Below are 20,689 nucleotides of genomic sequence, written 5' to 3' on the forward strand. Positions count from 1 at the left end.
CACCATGTCATTGGTCCCAAATTGTCCAGAACTGGTTCGAGGAGAATTCTGATGAATGCTGTGGCCACCACGTTCAACTAACTTGAACCTAATCAAAAATTGGTCGGATGTGGTTGAGAGATCCATTCGCACCCAAGATCTTACACCTACAAATATCAGGGAAGCTGTCCAGATGGCATGGGTAAACATCTCTCCAGAGGTCTTCCGTCCACTTGTGGAATCGATGCCATGTCGAGTTGGAGCATTTCTCTGGGCTAGAGGGTTCCTACACGATACTAGGCAATCTATCCCATGACTTTTGGCACTTCAGAGAGAGAGTGAGTATGCAGTTTGAAAAGCATGTGAGTGCCGAGTTTGTATGATATTTTTTATGTAGATGGTGTGGTCACATACCAAGGGCACCCCAGATGGTCGAGTGCCGTGGATTGAGCCTGTCGTTTATTTAAATTTTGTGGTCACACTTGCTAGGGCACCCTGTTTTTCAAATGTAAGACAAACTTTTTTCTTTTTCCAGGTGCTTATTAACTGATAGCCCTGGGTGTGGTCCTGTCTCTTTAAGGCGGGACCCAGTTTTCTGTTTAAAATGTATGCAAGCTTGAGGCCAAGAAGGCAGATCAAGTTCATTTATCTGAGAATCAGTGTAGGGACTGGCTAGATGGGAATGACCGTGAAGCGGTGGCCAGCTTAACAAATTATTGCAATATTTTGGAACCAACATTCCCTATGTTCAAAGGAGTTGCAGTTTGAAAAGCATGTGAGTGCCGAGTTTGTATGATATTTTTTATGTAGATGGTGTGGTCACATACCAAGGGCACCCCAGATGGTCGAGTGCCGTGGATTGAGCCTGTCGTGTGTGTATATATATATATATATATATATATATATATATACACACACACACACACGTACCCGCTAGGCTTTCAGCGGGGCGCTGCACCCTGCCCTATTTCTGACGGGCAGAAAGCACCCTGCCCTCCAGCGCGGCGCCCCGCTAAAACAGCTTGCGGGATCTGTCCTCCACCCATGGGCCGCAGTGTCCCACGGATAGGGCAACGGCAGAGCAGCGGTCATCACCGGTGAATGGATGCCAGGTGCATGCGCCTGGCATCCATTCAGAGTGACCACAGCACTTGGGGGCTGCTCCGCATGTCCTTAAGTGCCGGGCACGCCCCCAAGAGTGACTAAAAGATTACACGTCATACACACCCCCTTTTCGGGCGCGCGCAGAAATATCCTTGCTCTAGGTCCAGCGCCCTGCCTGCCGCCGGACCTAGAGTGAACACATATACACATACATATATTAGCTTCATTTCCTCAAACTGCAAGCTACATGTGGAATTTCTATTTTGAATGTGCTAAAATGACCTCCAAATTATTTTATACATTATTTTCTTTAAACACTTCCACTTATGGAGGGGTCTGGTTATTTTTCTGTTCTTACTTGTATGCCATCATTATAAGTTTCAGATTGTTACTGTCGTTATGCTTCTATTTTTGGTAGGCACAATGGCAGACCAGGGAAATCATGTAAGCTCTGTTTGAAAGATTTCGCTTCAATGCCTTGTTTGCATAGACGCCTGCCTTAAATGGATCTGTGACTTGTCTGTGGCACAAAAAGATATGCCTCACCCAGGCCTAAAGGGAACTGGCAGATTCCCTATACAATTAATGTAATTAGAATATTCACCAGTGTAACGCTCAAAAAAAGTCTCTAATCGTCAGGAGGACTGCACCTAACCAGTGAAAGTAGATTATAATCAGAAGATGGATGAAGCACACAAAACTTTATAGATTCATGGGTTATTCATCACTGATTACAAAATATATCTGCATTGAATAATCATAAGACTTTTTGGCTGCGAACACTTGTTAACAGTTCTGGCTGCAAAAGAGATATTCAAATAAAAACAAGGTAATTCTAATTAAATGGAATTAGTTTCTTTCCCACGTACTCGTCCTTGGATTCCCATAATAGTGTAAATGTGTATAAATTAAATGTTTTGTTTAACCAGTGTAGGTGTAAACAATTCTCAGCTTATAATTAAAGTAATGCCATTTTCAATTTTAAGGACTAGACTTTAATGTAATTTAATGTCAAGGTCTCCTTATAATACTAGTATAGTAGTACAGGGAGTTTGGAGGGAGTGTGCTAAGTGTGACGGACAGTGGCAGCTTTAGAGGTGGGGCTGAAAATTCAAATAGGGGAGCGTCACCAACTGCCATCCCAAACGCTGTCAAACATCGCCAGACGGGACTCACTGGCGGTTGGTATGGTTTCTCCATTTAAATTTTGGATTGTCACAAACTTAAACAGTGACTGTAGAGCAGGGGTTCCAAACCACGGTCATCAAGGCACACTAACAGTCCAGATTTTGATTTTAAGGATAACCATACTTGAGCACAGGTGTGTTAATTAGTACCTTAGTTATTTTGATTTAATCATCTATGCTCAATCATGGATAGCACTAAAACCTGGACTGCTAGTGTGCCTTGAGGACCGAGGTTGGGAAACACTGCTGTAGAGGGACTTTCCAAACTCCCTGTAGTATGTTTTTTTCCCTACTATGTTTTTCTTTTTTTTATGAAGTTATTTATATAGCATCACATTATTTTGTCATAAGTCTTTGCCCTAATGTAACTTACAATGTACAATCCCTACCACAGGAACACACACTAAACCTACCTGCAAGTTTTTGGAGTATGGGAGAAAACCAGAGCACCTGGAGGACACTCACGCTAAAGAGAAAAAAATATAGGGGGCGATTCAATTGTTTTCGCCCGCGGCTGATGGTGCTAGACGCCCGACAAAGAAATTAAATTGTGTGCGGGAGCACACATTTCTGCTTGCAGCCCCCGGGCAGGAGAGCAGAAATATGCGATAAGTCGGCATCCAAACGTGTGTTTGGGCATCAAAAGCAGGATTTAAGACAGGTTTAGCAGTTTTACGTGGCTATACCCTGTCTATTTGGGCGTGACATTCATGGGTGCCCAAAACAATTAAATATTGCACCCTGATCTCCCATAAAATTTTCTATCTAGTAATAAATTGTATCTGTTATACTTGGTACGCTATGATTTACATTCAGATATAATGCACTCACATTCCATTGCAGCTGCTGTGGTACTATTCCAGGTAGATTACTGAAGATGAAATCAGGCTACCGACTACATAATCCTTTTTAAATGACAGTTCTCACTAGTCTTCTTGATAGAAAAATATTTTTATTAACAGTATAGTATACAGGTGGTTGACATTTTAGTCATATTTATGACCTTTGTCAAGACAAAAAACAGCATAATCTCAATGAAAGCGCCATGAGATAGGAATGCTGTGTGTTAAGTACATTGCACAACTGCTTCTTATGACACATCAAATAGATATGGAAAAATCATTATTTTTCAACTTAGATTTAGGGGTATATTTACTAACCAGTGTGTCAGTGAAGCTGATCATCACTCTTGCTTAGCATTTATTTCTATTGCCGTTTAAAAATATAATCGGTCAAAGACGCTGATGACCACTGGTTAGTAAACATACCCCTTAAAGCAGTGATTCTTAACCTCGGTTCTCAAGGCACACTAACAGTCCTGGTTTTAGTGATATCCATGATTGTGCACAGATGGTTAAATCAAAATAACGGAGGTACTAATTAAGTCACTTGTGCTCAAGTATGGCTATCCTTTAAACCTGGACTGTTAGTGTGTTTTGAAGACCGTGGTTGGGAACCCCTGCGTTAGAGTCTCCACAGTTGCTACATATCTATCCAGACAAATGTTCTAGATCACGTGTAGTCACCATCATATTAACAAGCAATATGGTCACCAAATTAATGCAGTTAATAAAACAAGGAAGGAACACCACTTTAAGAAAATATGAATTGAATAGAAAAATTATGTGCATGATAAAACAATGAAAATTGTAGTAGATATAGACATGTAACGTAACAGACAAAGCAAATGGCAATACAAAAAAGGTACTTATACTGAAAATATCAATGTAACTAGATGCTTACCAGTCAAAAAAATAAGAATACAAAACACACACCTTCTAGTAATATGATCTTTTAATCTTTATTCCTTGGAGCGTTCACTGGCAGCAATGGGTCCAGCTAATAGTCGCCTAGCCAATTACATGTAATTGTATCCATGTGTATTATACCATCCATTCCGAATAAATCCAACAACACTCTTACATCAACTATTGCTCATATGATCTATATGAAAGACTCCATTATAAAATTCTAGTTGAGAACCACTTTCAATAAATAAAAAAATAAGTATTGATACTTTTTGTGAACTCATTAATGCAGCAATCCTATATAATAATTTTAAACAGCAAGTTAAGTGCCCATTAAGCATGCTTTTAATAGTCATGGTTCTTAGCTATCCTCCTACAGATCACTATTTCCTCTTCAATGCATCCCTGGATAGGATATAGTCAGGAAGCCGGTGGTCGAAAAGCCGAACGCCGGCTTCCCTACTGTGAAATCCTGGCAAGTGACTTATGATAGGCGTCTAAATACCGACACCCATTATCAGCCCCACGCCGAAATCCAGATGCCTGGCATACCGATCGTAAGTAAGCCGGGTATCGGGAGTGGTGGGTTAGGATTAGGGACTCCCGGGGGGAGTTAGGAGAGGAGGGTTAGGTTTAGGCTAGGGGAACGGGGGGGGGGGGTTTAGGGTCAGGCACCACCAGGGGGAGGTTAGGTTTAGGCACCCACCCCGTGAGAATTAGGTTTAGGCACCCCTGGGGCGAGGTTAGGGTTAGGCACTAGGGGTAGGGAGGTTAGGCAGCCCTAAGGGAGGGTTAGGGGGGAAAGGGGTGTTGCCTTAGTCGGGATCTTCAGATGCTGGCCTTCCAGTGTCGGTATTTCATCCGCCAGGCTTAGGTCCGGTGGTAATTCATACAGATTCCCTCTGGATGGGAAGCAAGTATGGCTGCCACAGTGTCACAGCATGACAGATCAGTGTTCTCCCCAGAATTTTTTTCCAGCCGGGTGGCATCAAAAAGTAGCCGGCGGGGGCCTTAATAATAGCAATAATAAAATGTTTTAAACCCTGACCCTATGATTTAAACTTAAAACAACATTTTATATATTCTCCTCTTATTATTAGAGGCCCTAGTTGTCTGATTATGAAAAAAACTGCAAAGTCTGTAGGATCTGGACCTTTTTATACAGCTCCCAGATACTGTCCCCACTTGCAGGCTCCCAAAGTGCCGAGTGGTGCACCCGCAAAAAACTGACTGGGGAGAACACTGCACATGATAGCAGAGTGAGAAGGACTGGGAATATGCCACAGTGCAGTCAGGCACAAAACAAATTGGCTGCAAGACAGACAGTCTGCGACACAGGCTCACAGATACAAACAAAGCAGGTCATGTGAAGGTGGCTGGTGGGGCAGAGGGGGGCTCTGAGTGGGAGAGGTAATAGTGTACAGTTCAGATAGAAGTCAGAGGAGTGTTCCAAAGCCTCTCTGCTCACTACATAAAGCACATTGTGACTGTAGTTGCCATGTTAGTCCATGATACTGAACAGAATTCATATTCAAATAGCAGGCTGATGAAAACATAAGAAAAAAAAAAAGGAAAATTGGTATATATGTAGAGTTTTCTAATCTGCCACTGGGATTTCTGGAAAAAAAAAATTACATTGCTGCTATGAAAATTTATATATATATATATATTTATGAATGATACATTATGCTGCCAAATTACTTGTTTTGGATGTTCATGCTGATGATGCAGCGTATAAACTTCCACTTTTAAGAGGTACTGCTTGATAGATGCATACAAACATCCTGTCACACATGTGACCACTATAAGCACTGTTTTGTAACATGTTACCGAAACATTGTTCAGTGTATGGAAGAAATGCAAAATCGTTGGAATTACTGGTTTACAGTTTGTTGTATCGTCATATAAAAAAAATCTAGTGTGTGGTCCGCATTAGCACTGCAGGCAATCAAGGATTAGAATATATACTGTACATTTGGATGAATGGAACATAGCTCCTTTAAACAGAAATCACCTTAATATTATAGAAGTGACTGTCCTTAAAGAAGGGATTGCACTGTGCCATCCTTTCTACAAAAAGTTATTAGGCACATAGTGGAGTTATGAATTTACTGAACATAAAGTATTATATTAGGTAAATTGGCAATCCTTTATGAAAATCACCTTCTACTTATGACATCAATGCTGTCTCTACAAACCAAGGACACAGACTATACACTCCATAACAGTTTGCAATTGTCAGCAGTTCTTATCCCGCAAAGTAACAATGGTAATTGAGATGAGGCATGATAATCTAATGATATATTGCTCAGCCACTTTCCTGTAACCGACATTTAACAAAATATGCATCAATGCAAAAACCATTCCACAACCAGAGTCTGGGCCCTTTTATTCAATCAAAAAGGTTGAATAGGGATGAATATTTTGACAATTTAAAATACAGGCATCTTAAGAATTTCAATGTGACCAGTGTTCATATGGTGGACACAAAATAACATATGAAAAGGAGATAAAGGAACAGTAATAGATTACAAAGCGTGTTTATGCAATTTGCAGATGTGTGCACGTTAAAAGACTGCTATTAATAAAAGTTCAAAAACGCAATACATAGAGCAAAAACTATCCATCTATTTTATACATCAAAAAACAATTATAAAACACAATGTGCTAAAACATGCACACAAATGCATAATACACACCTAAACACACCTAAACATAAGCTGTCCAGTACTGCTCTTGCCCATCATCATAATGACGCAGTAGTATGTGCACCCGAACCTGACCACTTAGAAATAAAAATGTCTCTCAAACATGTGCCCGTGCCCTGATCTGCACGTGTTTGCATCGGTGTGAACACACCCTTACTATACTCAGCCTACCTTAAACACTAGAAAAAAAAAAAAAAGTGCCAGAACACCACAAGCCTGCAGTCACGTGTGTATCCCCTTTTTTGGGCATGCACACTGTAATAACGCACAAATTACGCTGAGATAACTGGTGTAATAGAGAATAAAGGACTTAAAATGTTGTATATATATGGACTGAGGCCACTCTCCTCATTTATTAATGAGCCACCAATGTGGCAGGCTGTGTGCTTCAACAATCATCACACACACACACACACTTTCACACTCCTTCAATACTTCCAACATTTATCTACACTCTGCTCTAATCAAACCACTTCTACCAATTACATCTCTCTTTTGTATTCACCGACTCCTTTAACTTGCAACTGCTCAGTCTCCTCAGAATGCATCGAGGCATTAAATCATGATGGGAGGGAAACGTAAATTTAATATTGTGGTTTGTTATTCATACTATACTAGCTAGCCAAATTGATTGCGTTTATTCACCATTAGATTAACATTTACTGCATAGCACTATTATGTCTCTTTATTTTATTAAAAACATATGGTGCGACGGAATTTTTTGCGCTATATAAGAAACTGTTAATAAATAAATATACATGCATGCATTTAATATACTATTGGATGATTTGAAAAAGTCCTTCAGGAATGGATAAAATGGTGAAGGTCCGATTCAATTATGAGCAATGTGCCTTCTGAATCCTCGTAACGGCTGCATATGATGATCGCAACATCAATCATATACCCTGCATACCCCTAGGGGTTCAAAGGAACATGAGTGATGTTGCTCTAGAATCGGACACTGATACTTTGCTTAGCTGATTTTACTAGTCATTTGCTGAGGGAGGATGGAGTAGCTTAGATGATTGTGCTAAATGTTTCTCAATATCTTAAGGACACTTTCATCTACCCCATCTGTGTCTCACCTGTTTGTCTACCCTTCCCCTTGAGATAGTAAGCTCCTATGAGCAGGGCCCTCTACACTCTTGTGCTTCTCCTTGCTTTACTTTCATCTACTTCTTACTCCCCCCCACTAGGGCACCTAACACTTGGTTGCTTAAGCTCTGCTGCTTATGTGGGTGTTGTGGTCACTAATGTAGCAATGTATATTATCCATGTCCTTGTCCTGCATTCTATTGTATTGTACTGTAAGTCTTTAGTCACGTAATTGTTTATATATTTGGTAAGGCGCTGCGGAACACTTGTGGCGCCATATAAATAAATTATAATAATAATTTATGGCTTTAAAATATCTGCAGCAGGTTAGGGGATGACCAGAAAGACCAATTAGAAGCCAAAACATCTGTGGATTGAAACTTCTTCCACTCACATAGCTCCTGTTTGCAGAAGGCATTAACCCCTGTGCAGAAAAAGTGGAGGCATAAGCTCCAGGTTGTAGTGAACCTTTCAGGATTTCTTAAGGATTACAAATTTACTAATGCATTTGTCCTCTGTGGAAATTTATATTAAACACCAAAGTATAAAACTTAAATGTATTATTTGGATATATTGTATTGCCATGCATAAGGGTTTGCAAAATCAATCCTCAAAACTTTGAAGAGAAATCATGAGGCAAAATTGGTCAACAATGCCCTAAACCAATTTTTGAAATCTTATAAAATACTTATTAACATTAAGTCATAAAGATGACAGCAGTATTGAAATATGACAGTCTTCAGAGATTTTATCTACATTATAGCTTTTCAAGCAGTGGTAACATATAAACAGGGCACATTACAGATACATATATATGTACTTTCCTGTTCTGCTATACACTACTAGAAAAATAGCTGTAGAACTTACAAATTTCCAAACCAGAATAAAAAGAAGGGGCAGCCCCTAAAAAATGTTAGGGTTCTGTAGGTTGAGTCACTGGCACATGCAAAGTCCTAAAGCAAAACTAAAAAAGTTTTCTGGTAAAAATAGTTTGTGGTGTAAGCCTTAATCTAGATGCCACACAGAAAAACAGTTGTGATCGAACCTACCACAATTCAAGGCTAATGTAATTAACTTTGATGCCACGTTTCTGCTAAATAAATAAATAAAAAATTGCGAAGAGGAAACTTTTTTTTCTTGCTACATTAAACATCCCACAAACATATAAAGTTTCAATGGAACCTTGGGATTAATTGAATCGATCTAAAACTCTAACCACCAGCATCATAAAATGTAATTTAATGGCTAAAAATGGTAATTATGCAAGGAGAATTAGGATAACTGATCAGTCACAAATAAATAAAAATATACAAAATCAGATACTTCTGATTTTTCACTTTTTTTTTTATGCATGGAGCCCAACATAAGTTACAAAATGATCAGTAGTAGTAAAGGAAATGCTTGCCAAACAAAAAATATGCATTTCTCCCCTAAGGGGGAATTGTTTAAATGGACATTTTAGTACTGGTAGTCGTTATCTTTACATTAACAGAAACGTTGTAGGTAGACGGAATACATGAAATACAGGCAAACTAGGGGGGAATGTAATAGAGTAAGAGTATAAGAGTATGTAAAGGTGCTAATTTTCTTGTGATTTTGCAGGGAGATTTATTTATTTATATATTTTTTGAAGGTAACTCAAGCTTGGGTCTGTCTTTAAAACTATCACCGCTTTAAATAGCATCAAAATAGCCAAAAGATCTACACTTTTACAAATTCATACTCTACTACATTCCCCCCACCGTCTTTTAACAGAAGTTACTTTGGTTAAAATTACAAAGAAACTGGGTAAAATTAGGTAAGTATTTTCTGGAGAACCACAGGGTTTATAAAAAATAGGCATGCAATGGCCACTGTTGGCATGTTATGGGCACTTGCAGCATTTCAAGTAATGTTTCCACAATCCACATCTAAGAGTCGTTTAGAGCTATGATACAAAAGGCAGACCAGTTAGCAGTCACCAATAGATTTCACTGGTGTTCTCTGCAGGAAGCAAAAAGTTGTTTGCAGTATCTATGTGGAAAAATGCCAGGAACCAGGACCTGAAGAACTGTAAATGATGCTTGATCTTTATAAAGTTACGGCTTGATGTGCTTTAACATCTTTGCATAGCTACGCAAAGGTACAATGGGTATGTGACCTCTGTAACAAGAATGAATTGTGTTTCTATTTCTATATGGGTGATAGTGGGAAATCACAAGAGGAAAGCAGAAGTGTGCTAGATCAAACAGGGAGGGAGTTATGTATAGTTTACTAAGTAGACTGGCTTAATTTAAGTGTTTTAAGAGTTATCACCGGTACTAAGCCGATGCAATAGGAAATACTTGACAATAATGATGTTTATTCAGTGAAGAAAAACTCACAATTCTCAACAAGTCAAGTGCTAGATGAAACTTCTGTAGGTACCAATATAAATAAAGCATATATTTATTTAATCTAAAAACAGAAAAACACCAACAAATAATGTAATTGCTACTTATACTGCAGTTTAATCTGGCATTGCATACATAGGGCTTGATTCAGAGATAGAAGCAATGCCAAGGTTTGCGCGATTGAGCTATTATATGCAACTGTGCATGTGTTCACCTGAGTGAATGCAGAGACACACTGTTGCATATGAGATCATTGACATTAGAACTGGCATTGCAAGACCATGGGCATTCCTGGGAGGTGACTGCAAAGTGGCCTGAAGTGAACACCATAAAAAGGCCGTCTCATGGGCGTGTTATGGGAATGTCACAGACGTGTCAGTTCCAAAATGCAGGGTCGCAGACACAGAAGCCATGTTTAGAGCAATTTCAGAAAGAGAAATTGCACCAGCCTAGGCTGGTGCAAGGGTCAATGATCAATATGATGATGTGCCAACAGCACTAACAAAGGAGTTACACTGGCCAAGGGCATTGAAAGTGGGCATCTCAGTTCTTGCACAATCCGGTGCACAAGAGAAAAGCGGAAACTAGTATTTGCATATTACCGCTGCTATAGACTCGATTCAATAGCGATTGAATAGCGCCGGGAATGAGCTCCTGAAGCTATTCAATTCTGCATGCTGTTAGGGCGGAGAATGTCCGTACTTAGTCGTGAGAGCGGGCATTCTCCGACTAAACTTCCCGACACAATGCTGTTTGAAACAGCATTGCGCCCTGTACTTTTGTCAGATTTCTGCTCGAACCCCAGAAGGGATGCGAGAAGAAATCCTTAGTCGGGGTTAACAGCGCGCTTAATTCAATAGCTCCGGGAGCTCCTTCCCGGCACTATTCAATTCGTGTTGAATTGAATCGAGCCCTTTGACTCCAGAAACAATATCTCAACCACGACTGCAATAGAATCCATCTCTATATCAGGCCCAAAGTGTGAAATTTCAGAAAAGTTAAATCCAAAAGCTAATGAAAACAATCTCTGCATTTACACACTTCTAGTCATGTGTCTAGAAATGTTCTTGGGGCCAAACTTAATGCAAAACATATACAACACTAAAAGATAGAACAATAAAAACAGCCTGATTTTGTGTGTATTACTACTGCCCTTTTAAATCCAGCTCTCAAACCCACAGAGAATCAGTTGAGTACATAAAGGTTTACTTTTTTCTTTTTCTTTTTTTAATTGGTGAAAATGATCACAGTATGGCTTATTTTTATATTTAAATGACATGTGCCAAGGTGCAATTAATGTAAACTTCATCTACTGTGGACAAACAGACCGTTATGGTAGTCGAAGTACACCTGCTGGAGAGACAAAAATAGGAAACCAATGGCATATGCCTAAAACACAAACATTTGCAGATGTGTTTTTGTAGACAAGAGTTATACAGCAAAATGTTATTTATTAGCACTTGGAAAACATGTTAACAAAAGATCTCTACCAACTGCCCTGTGGGGGGACAACTAATTTGTGAAAATGAAGAAATTAGTCTACAGCTCCACTCTTAAGGTGCGTACACACTGAAAAGATATATCTGCAGATAGAGTGATCTGCGGATATATCTGTAGATGATGGTCGTTCATATACACTGAAAGACCATCATCTTTCAGACAGCCACAAGTACCGCTGGCCAGGGGTTGCGCCGCAACCCCCACCCCGCGGCTGCGTGTGTACGGGCGATCAGCTGATCGCCCGTACACACTTGCCAATGGACAAATATACCTGTCCATCGGCTGTGCAGCACAGCCGACACAATATGTCTGTGAATGGCATCCTTCACAGACATATTGCTGGTACACACTGGCCGACGGGCAGCAGATATATTGGCCAATCAATTGATCGGCCAATATATCTGTCAGTGTGTACCCAGCTTTACACTAACAAAGTTGTATTTTAGTTATTTTACTTCACAACAACCACATGGATCTAATTTTTATAAGATATAAGAGAACCTGACATTTACATGAACACAACAAAAGAATCCAGCTAATCTAATAGTAATTTAAACTGCTACAGCTACATGGAATAAGTCACTTATATTATACACTTTTTTTTTTTTTTTTAAAAAGGATTAAAGTACATCTGCCAAAGTGTAGTTTCTAAACCAAACCATATTTCAACTTTGCTCTCATTGGGCACGATTCTACTCAGCACGATGTAAATAGCGCCGGGAGTGAGCTCCCGGAGCTATTCAATACACCGCGCTGCCAAGTCCGACTAATGATTTCTTCTCGCATCCCTCCGGGCCCTTCGCGCCTGAAAAACAGCCTCGCGCCGGGAAGTTAGGTCGGGGAATGCCCGTTATCGCACCTAAACACCCTGTTTAAGGCGCGAGAACGAGCCTTCCCTGACCTAACATCGCGATGAATTGAATAGCTCCGGGAGCTATCTCCCGGCGCTATTTACATCGCGCTGAATAGAATCGTGCCCTTTGTGATAAATCTTACTACTTGGTTGTTAAAGCATGTCCCACCCCTTGTCAATACAAAAGCATTTTAATACTAAAGTTTTAAGTGTAAAGCTGCATACACACACAACGATTTTTTGAACGATTATCGCCAAACGATAGTTTAACGATAATCATTTGAAACAATCGTTCACTTTCTGAGTCAAACGATGAACGATTATCGTTCATGCGCGTTCACGTTTGTAGCTCAGTCAGACTTGTCAACTGAACGATTTTCATTAAGGGAATATGCAAAAATCGTTTGTAGTTCAAAAGAATCGTTCATTACACTTTAAAAAATCTGACAGATAATCTGACAGAAAATCGTTCATAAAATCGTTGGAAATAAAATCATTGTGTGTATGCAGCTTTAGCATTTCTTCTGATCATTTCTTATGCTGGGTACACACTAGACGACATGTAGTCCGATCCGGCGGATCGGACCGACATATCAGGCACATCGTCTCCTGTATACCCACTATGGAAACTCCTGCAGGTCATCAACAACATCCTCCGTCGGCCCTACATGCAGGGCCGACGGGGGATGTCGTTAGCGAGCTGTTGCTGTCGCTACCCTTATCGGCAAATGTGTATGCACTTGCTGATTCTGGCTCCCCAGCCGGGTCCAGTCGCTGCCAATGTCGGGCTGGGCAAACATTGTCTAGTGTGTGCCCAACCTTAATGTCAAAATATTCAAATTATAAACACTTCAGGTCAGGTTAAAAGACTGAACTTGTACCCATGTTTGGCTTTTAATGAATCTATAAAACAGACCACCATCTCACACTTTTCATTAATAAATGTCACATGATAAGTCAGGGTGGCTGTTCGCAGTGTCATACAAATAGGCCAGGTAAACTGATAGTCCTTTCCAAATGCTTGGCTGAACAATGTTCTTTATCAACAGTAGTTCACATCACTATTCGCACAATGCTATGCAAAACTTCCCAAGGGGGCGTTTCAATTCAACATGATGTTGAACAACCCATGGAAGAAGTTCCCGAAGAGATTCAATTGACCACTCTCTACAGTCCGACTAGAGCAGGGATGGCCAACCCACAGCTCTTGTTTTTGTGATGCAGCTTGGCAGACCCCCACTGGAACTGTGAACGCTGGCCTCTGAAGCGAACAGAGGCTAAAGAAGCCTCTGACCGAATCAGAGGGGAGCGTTCCCAGTGATGCAGTGCACGAGTGACGTCATCAGCAATGTGAGGAGCCTGTACGCCTGCTGGATCTAGTTAGATCCAAGTTAGTGCGGTAGCACTAGCAGGAGCGGGAGCCCCGACAGCATGGACCCAATGAGGTAATTACTGGGCTGGGGCACAACTACAGGAGGCCCTACATATGGGGCACAACTGAAGGAGGCCCTGCATATGGGGCACAACTGAAGGAGGCCCTGCATATGGGGCACAACTATTGGCAGCCCTGCATATGGGAATCTGGACGTAATCCCGACCGCCGGCTTCCCGACTGTCTAATCTTGACAAGGCACTAACGTCGATATCTCTGCACCTTTCATTAGACCTTACCGATCGAAGGTAAGCTGGGCGCAGACAGCAGCAGTGGGGGGTAAGTCATACTGAATCCCTGCATATGGGACACAACTACAGGCGGTCATGCTCCTGCAAATGTCATACCAAAGGCGTGCGCACAAAATGGGGCGTGACTACAGATATTTCTTGGCTCTTTGCCTCTGACTGGTTGGCCACCCCCGGACTAGAGTATTTCTGCTCGCACCACAGGAGGAAATCTGACTTTAGTACCGGCTGCAATGCTGTTTTGTGGCTTAGCGCAGCAAGAACATCCTCGCAGCCGGCACTTTAGTTCGGAGAATAACGGTTACTATGACTAAACTTTCATCTTAAGGCACGGTAACTGGCATTCTCCAACTTAAGTGGTCCTAGTCTGACTTAACAGCGCGATCAGTTCAGCTGGAACCTTTCAAATGCTTTTCTGTGGTGGGAAACTCCATTTCCTCTATGGGGTGAATTAAATTCAATGCGATGTTGAATAGCCGCGGGAGGGAGCTCCTGTGTGGTTGGAGAATGCCGGTTATCACGCCTTAACAAGGGTGTAAAGGCACGATAACCGGCATTCTCTGACCAAAGTACCGGGCGCACAGCTGTTAGCGCTGCGCTAAGCAGAAAAACAGCTGTGCGCCTGGCACTTTGGTCGGATTTCTGCTCGCATCCCCAGGGGGGTGCGAGAAGAAATCCTTAGCGTGCCCAAACAGCGCGGTGAATTGAATAGCTGCAGGAGCTCCCTCCCGCTGCTATTCAACATTGCGTTGAATTGAATTCCCCCCTATGACTACACTCTCAATATTTGGTTGCAAGGAACACAGTGTAAATTCATATTCAGATTTTGGGGTCAAATCACTTAGCCGAGAGGACTGCGAGTTGCCATTGCACCCATGGGGCTACAAACAAAAATCAGCAACTCTGGAGCTAACGCAAGTGTGCCATATAACCACATATCACCGAGAGTGTACCAGCAATCGCACATTCTTGTGCGCCATCAGCAACGTCGTCCAATCTGATGTATTGCATGTCGAATGAGACAACGGCATGCAGGTGAATGCGGGAAGGATAAGTATTTTGCAGGGCTGTTCACCGGTACATGCAGTGTGTACTGCCGACTGATATATCCTTCTGATGTGTACCCGGCCTTACTAGCATGGACTCATGGAGTGAGTATAATTGAAAGGACCCCCATTGTATTTTACAGCCCAGTTTAATGAGTTACCAAGCAATCAGAGGGCATCAGAACAAATTTGGTGTCCTGTACTTAAGCAACAAGTAGGACATTCTTACTCAAATGTATAATGTTTTGGGACGTGTTCAGATCAAACAATAAAATAATGGAGCATTGCTTTAATACAAAGGGTGTAAAAATAGTAATTTGATTTTTTTTGCATGCTGGGAAAATACAGACTACTTGTGCATGCACTGAACAAATAGTGTGTAGCTTTATTTTGGTATTTAAATTAAGCCAGGACAACCCCTTCTTCCCAAATATAAAGCTCTGAACATATTGAATCTGCCCTGCAGTGCAACACGGTTTTGCCAAGGTGCAAATTGCTTTTATTTTATTTTTATATTTGCCCCTAACTCTGAAACAAGCTGTCCTAAGACTGCAAAGCACACAGTTAATACCAACGTACTTGTGCAAAAAGATTTTTGATGTCTGAGTTGAAAAACATTCCATCACTGTCCTATATGTGTTACACAATTATTTAAAAGCAAATTCTGTCGTTGAATCCCTTTAAGGTTCAGTGTTAATTATATTGTAAACGCTCTTGCAAAAATGTTTGTAATATATCATTTGATTTTAATGAAGATTATCTTAAAACGAATATGGTGAACACATTACACAGGCAAGATATGAAACAAAGTTAGATAGCGAGACAAAATATGCAAGTTTCTTTGAATAAACAAATAAAGTAACAAGGTATAATTGGTACTTGTGGGTAACATTGTATAATTATACAGATAAAATAAGAAGCAGTGTAGGAAACATGTCAGTGCTATGCGGTCGAATACAGCCAAGTTCAAATGTACAATGATAATAATGTAAAATAAAATCTAAAAATTGTATCCTTGAGATAGTACTAAAGTTATTTCCATTAAGTCACCTTGTGCTTCATCTATATCGTGCGACTTTCCTGCAGTCATGTACTCCGTTTTATAGTGACAGGCTAGTGTATGTGTTATATATATATATATATATATATATATATATATATATATATTATATTCAGAGGGATTTTCCTCCCATTCATACACGTAGGAGTGAGTGACAGAGTGGAACTTGCAGCACCGGTCTATCAGCCTGTGAGCACGTCGGGGACACCAGTGTATATGTAACACGCAGCCGGCGAGCCGATGACCTGGGTACATGGTGCCGCTATCCTGTCCCCATACTGACCCCATACATATACCTGCTGCAGGCAGCCCCCCTCCCCGCACATACACTACTGCTGAGTCCGGGAGCCCGACTCCTCCTCCCCGGCTGGGGGCGGCCCCTTTGTCCTCGCCTGCACTCCTCACACAGGGCCCATGCTACACCGCTCTACTGAGCATACGGGACAGACGAGCATTACCGTATGTGCGGCTCCCGCCTCCGGTCCTGCGCTTCCCCTGGCCGGCTCTCCGCCTTCCCCCCCAGTGTGTGTGCGGCCACCAGGCTCTCTCAGCAGCACCGGTCCCGGGCGCCAAACTAACCTCCCTGATCCTCCTCTCCCCGCCCACCCTGCTCCCGGCTGCAGCCACGCCCACACCTGGCCCTCGCTTCCCCATTGGCCTCCTGAGCGGCGTCCGAAGCGCCTGCGACCAATAGGAAGGCAGAGAGGGAAACGAAGCCGGCGCCAGCGATCCCTCCTCAGCCAGCCGCGCTCTTTGTTCTGCTTTCCTGTGTCGGGCGGGACAGGGGCGCGCTTTGCTGCCTTCCCGGTACCACCGCGGCCTCCCTTCCTGCGCCGGGCGACAAAAAGTGCCCGGTACATCTACTTCATGCGCTGTCCGACCCCATGGCCGATGAAATTATACTTTATAACCCTAGTGCCCGTAAATACATGCATTGTGCTGCAGACTACACCGCATTATAACCCGCCTGGGACACTGCCTCCGGCACATAGTAATAACTTTATCAGGGCCAGTCTAGCGCGCGTCCCCACAGTGGCGGGAGACAGGAAGTGGGCGGCTGAAGTTTGAATTTATAACCTGCCCGTTGGCGGCGGTAACTGTCGCTCTATTTGTAGCATGGTGGGCGGAGTCAGTGCAGGGGCCGGGCACGTGGGTACAGGCACGGTGCGGTGACGTAGCAGCCCGGCTGGTTGCCGGTGTGCGTCTGTAGCGGGCGGAGGTCTGGAGCTTAGTAACGGAGCTCGTCTCATAGTGTGTGACTACGCGTCTCTGTATTGCTTTTTGCTAATGACTGCACACACACCACCCGTTCCATTAGGTACAAAATACTCTGTTCCTGGACTTCCTTTTTAATTTATGATTGAAACCACCTGTGCTTAAACACCCATCTCATGAGATAACTAGCTCAACACAGGTGACTGCAATCATTAATGAAGTGGGAAGTCCAGGAGCAGAGCATTTTGTACCTAATGGAATGGGTCATTTTGGAGGGTAGAGATTGTGTATACCAGCCAACTAACTGATTGGTTGGAATGAAAATCTGGTAAGGTATGGGAATAAATGATCAGCAATTTGCTCCTAAATGCAAGAAAACATGAAAATGGTCGTCAGACAAGTTTGTTAAATGTTTGAGCTAATCAATTTGTTCAAACAACACTTTTTGTCCATTTTCCAGTGTTTGGGAGCAAATTGCTGATTGTCATTTGCTTTCATTCCTTACCAGATTTTCATTCCAACCAATCAACTGGTTGGATGGAAGTTGGTCTAGTGCAGGGGTGGGGAATCTTTTTTCTGCCGAGGGCCATTTTGCTATATATAACATTATTTGTGGGCCTGGTTCAGGCCATGACCTCTCCACATGACGTCACAGGGGCGGGGTCACAGTCGCTGGTGATTAGAGCAATGCCTGGAGCATCCAGTGATCTCTGAAGGAAATGTACCACAACTGATCTCAATGTCCATGTTTGGGTAGTAATTAGAAAATCCATATTTTTCATGCTTTTATTGTATTATAATATATATATATATATGGGCACAGTCGTGCCCTTATATTAAGGCTGCATCTAAAAAAAACCCGGATTTCTCCATAGAGAATTCCATAGGGGGGGGGGCGAGCATGGTGTTTAAGGGGCTACACCTCAAAAGCTATAGTAGGTACCAGGCTGAAATTTGGCACGGGCGGGTAGAACTGTCGCTCGGTGCTGCATGCCAAATTTCAGGGCAAAAACATAAAAATTGAGGATTTGGGAGTAATCTAAAGCTCCAACGGTCACTTTTTTTGACATTCTCAATTAGGACCACTTTTCTGCTGTAGTCTATGGGGGATTTTTGGGAAAGCATAACTCAGGGTAGGAGGCAAATTTAGACTTGGGGTTTGTTTTATTAGGTAGCTATTGTGCCAGGGTATGCGCTTTTGGGGTTCAGGTAAATTAGAAAGTTACAGTTTTGTTGAATCATAAATAAACCTTTAGTACATTCCTGCCTATAAACCTCTAAGATTCACCTGCCTAGAACCTCTAAGACAAAACCTGCCTATACCTTCTAAAACCACAGGATATCGCTAATTAGCGCTGTGTTTAATTATACCATTAATAAAACTCTAAGACAGTTGAATAGCGGTCCAACGCCCTAAAGATTATTATTCAGGTAAAAGTACAGTCAGTTACACACAATACATACACAATTTAAGCGTAAAAGGAAATTATACAGACCCCAAGTACAGTTATACATACGCTGCGCCTCCGGACCCAGAGATAGACCTCAGACTAGAGACCCTCAGTACATACAGCATTCAGCATGGACTCCCTAACCAGTATTCGGACACATGTATTTATCCCCCCCAGACTAATACAGGACAAAGGGGAAATTTCCTGCTGATGTCATTGGTTCCCAGAGGAGAAGCATATGTTACAACACATTTAACAGGCTGGTTCAAATAGACTCCCCCTGCCTCTAACAGCAGGGGAATCTTTCTAATAACGCCTCCTGTAACATTCCAACAGCTAAACATTTTGTTGCTTGTAAGTTCTGTGATCCGTCACTTGAGTTTGCATGATGCGATCTCTCCACCGATAACACCGGGATGCTGTAAAAAGCGTACGCATCAGAACAAGACCAAACACACCTTGCTTATCATGTATAATACCTTAGTTATCAAAAACCTTTATTTCTCAGCGTTGAAACTAACTTAACCAACTTAGATTATACATTTTGATGCTTATGGAACCTTATGTGTGAATATGAAATGTGTGGGTATTCAGGGTTTGATATAAGGACGCTAGTTAATGTGTGTATGAAGATGAGTGCATTTGTCTCTAACATATTAGTATGCTGGGCCAGATAGTTCTACATGTCCTGTCAGCAGGCCCTCCCACCTTTCCTGTGTCATTGCAGGAAGCTTGCTTATTTATTCTAGCCAGACCACCCATTGTGGGCAAACACTATGCAGGAAGCTTATCTACACAAGCCAGTTGTCACCTGGCCACTTGCTTAATGTAATACTGCAAAGCCATTTCTGGAATATATCCCTTATAATACGTAAAGTAATGAAATAGGCTTTTAGTGAATCGCCGTAACCTATGGTAATGGTCACAGATGCAATCGCATGATGCTAATGGTATTATCATCACGTACTAAAATGTGAGTTTATCTAAAATGGCGCTTAGGTGGCCATTTCGCAAAATGGCGTCTTGCGGCCAGTCGCAAGATGGTGTCGCTGCGATTCAATTTTAAACTGATCTTGTCGCCAGTAATCCAGCTTCAACAGTTTTGAAACTAATACCTCAAGAATGTGCCATTGAATAGATAGGAAATTTCAACTTGTTGCACAGCCGCAGTACGAGCCTCCGGCAGGTGTATTCACTCTGGCTTCACTTGGGTTCAGCAAGATGGCTGCCTTTTGCAGGGTCTGGGGGGAATGAAGCTGGGTGGTTTGCTGCGCCCGGAATGAGGGGGGTAGGGGTTAGCAGGCATTAGCTGCAGCCGAGCTGTTAGCGGCGGCAGTACGGGCGGTGGTGGAGCAGGCGTTAGGACCCTGGGGAGGTAGCAGCACACAAGTAGAGATATGGTAAGAACTATCGATTCATATCTATCTATACACTCTAAAATTGTCGCTGTTTAGAGTTATGAGTCGCACAAGAAATAATTGCTTTCAGACTTTGATTGTGGTTGAAAAAGCACAAAAAGTTATTATTCACCATAAAAACGGTCACACGCTGTGATCTAAATACAATTAGTGCAAACAAATTATACAGACACAAGGTACAGTCGTTACGCGCACGCTCTGGATTCAGATCCTGGCATCAAAGATGAGACCTCCGTCAACAGCAAAGCAAGAAGACTAGCATCTAGTTTCAGA

The 20,689-nt window shown here is 42.0% G+C and overlaps 1 protein-coding gene across 5 annotated transcripts in view; it reads right to left on the reverse strand.

Moving 5' to 3' along the window:
- The window catches only part of EZH2 (enhancer of zeste 2 polycomb repressive complex 2 subunit), an 85,601-nt gene extending 68,674 nt beyond the window's left edge, over positions 1-16,927 (reverse strand). For 4 of the 5 annotated variants that reach the window (XM_088474270.1, XM_088474268.1, XM_088474269.1 and 1 more), the window contains exon 1: positions 16,791-16,927. The gene's annotated coding sequence lies outside the window, so the exon portion shown is untranslated. Of the gene's footprint in view, positions 1-16,660; positions 16,755-16,790 lie in introns of those variants that run through there. The other variant, XM_088474267.1, reaches the window with a different exon arrangement.
- Between the last annotated feature and the right edge of the window lie 3,762 nt (positions 16,928-20,689).

This window comes from Taudactylus pleione, unplaced genomic scaffold (genome assembly GCF_031769625.1).
Source record: "Taudactylus pleione unplaced genomic scaffold, aTauple2 ptg000150l, whole genome shotgun sequence".
In the NCBI taxonomy this organism is placed as follows: Eukaryota; Metazoa; Chordata; class Amphibia; order Anura; family Myobatrachidae; genus Taudactylus; species Taudactylus pleione.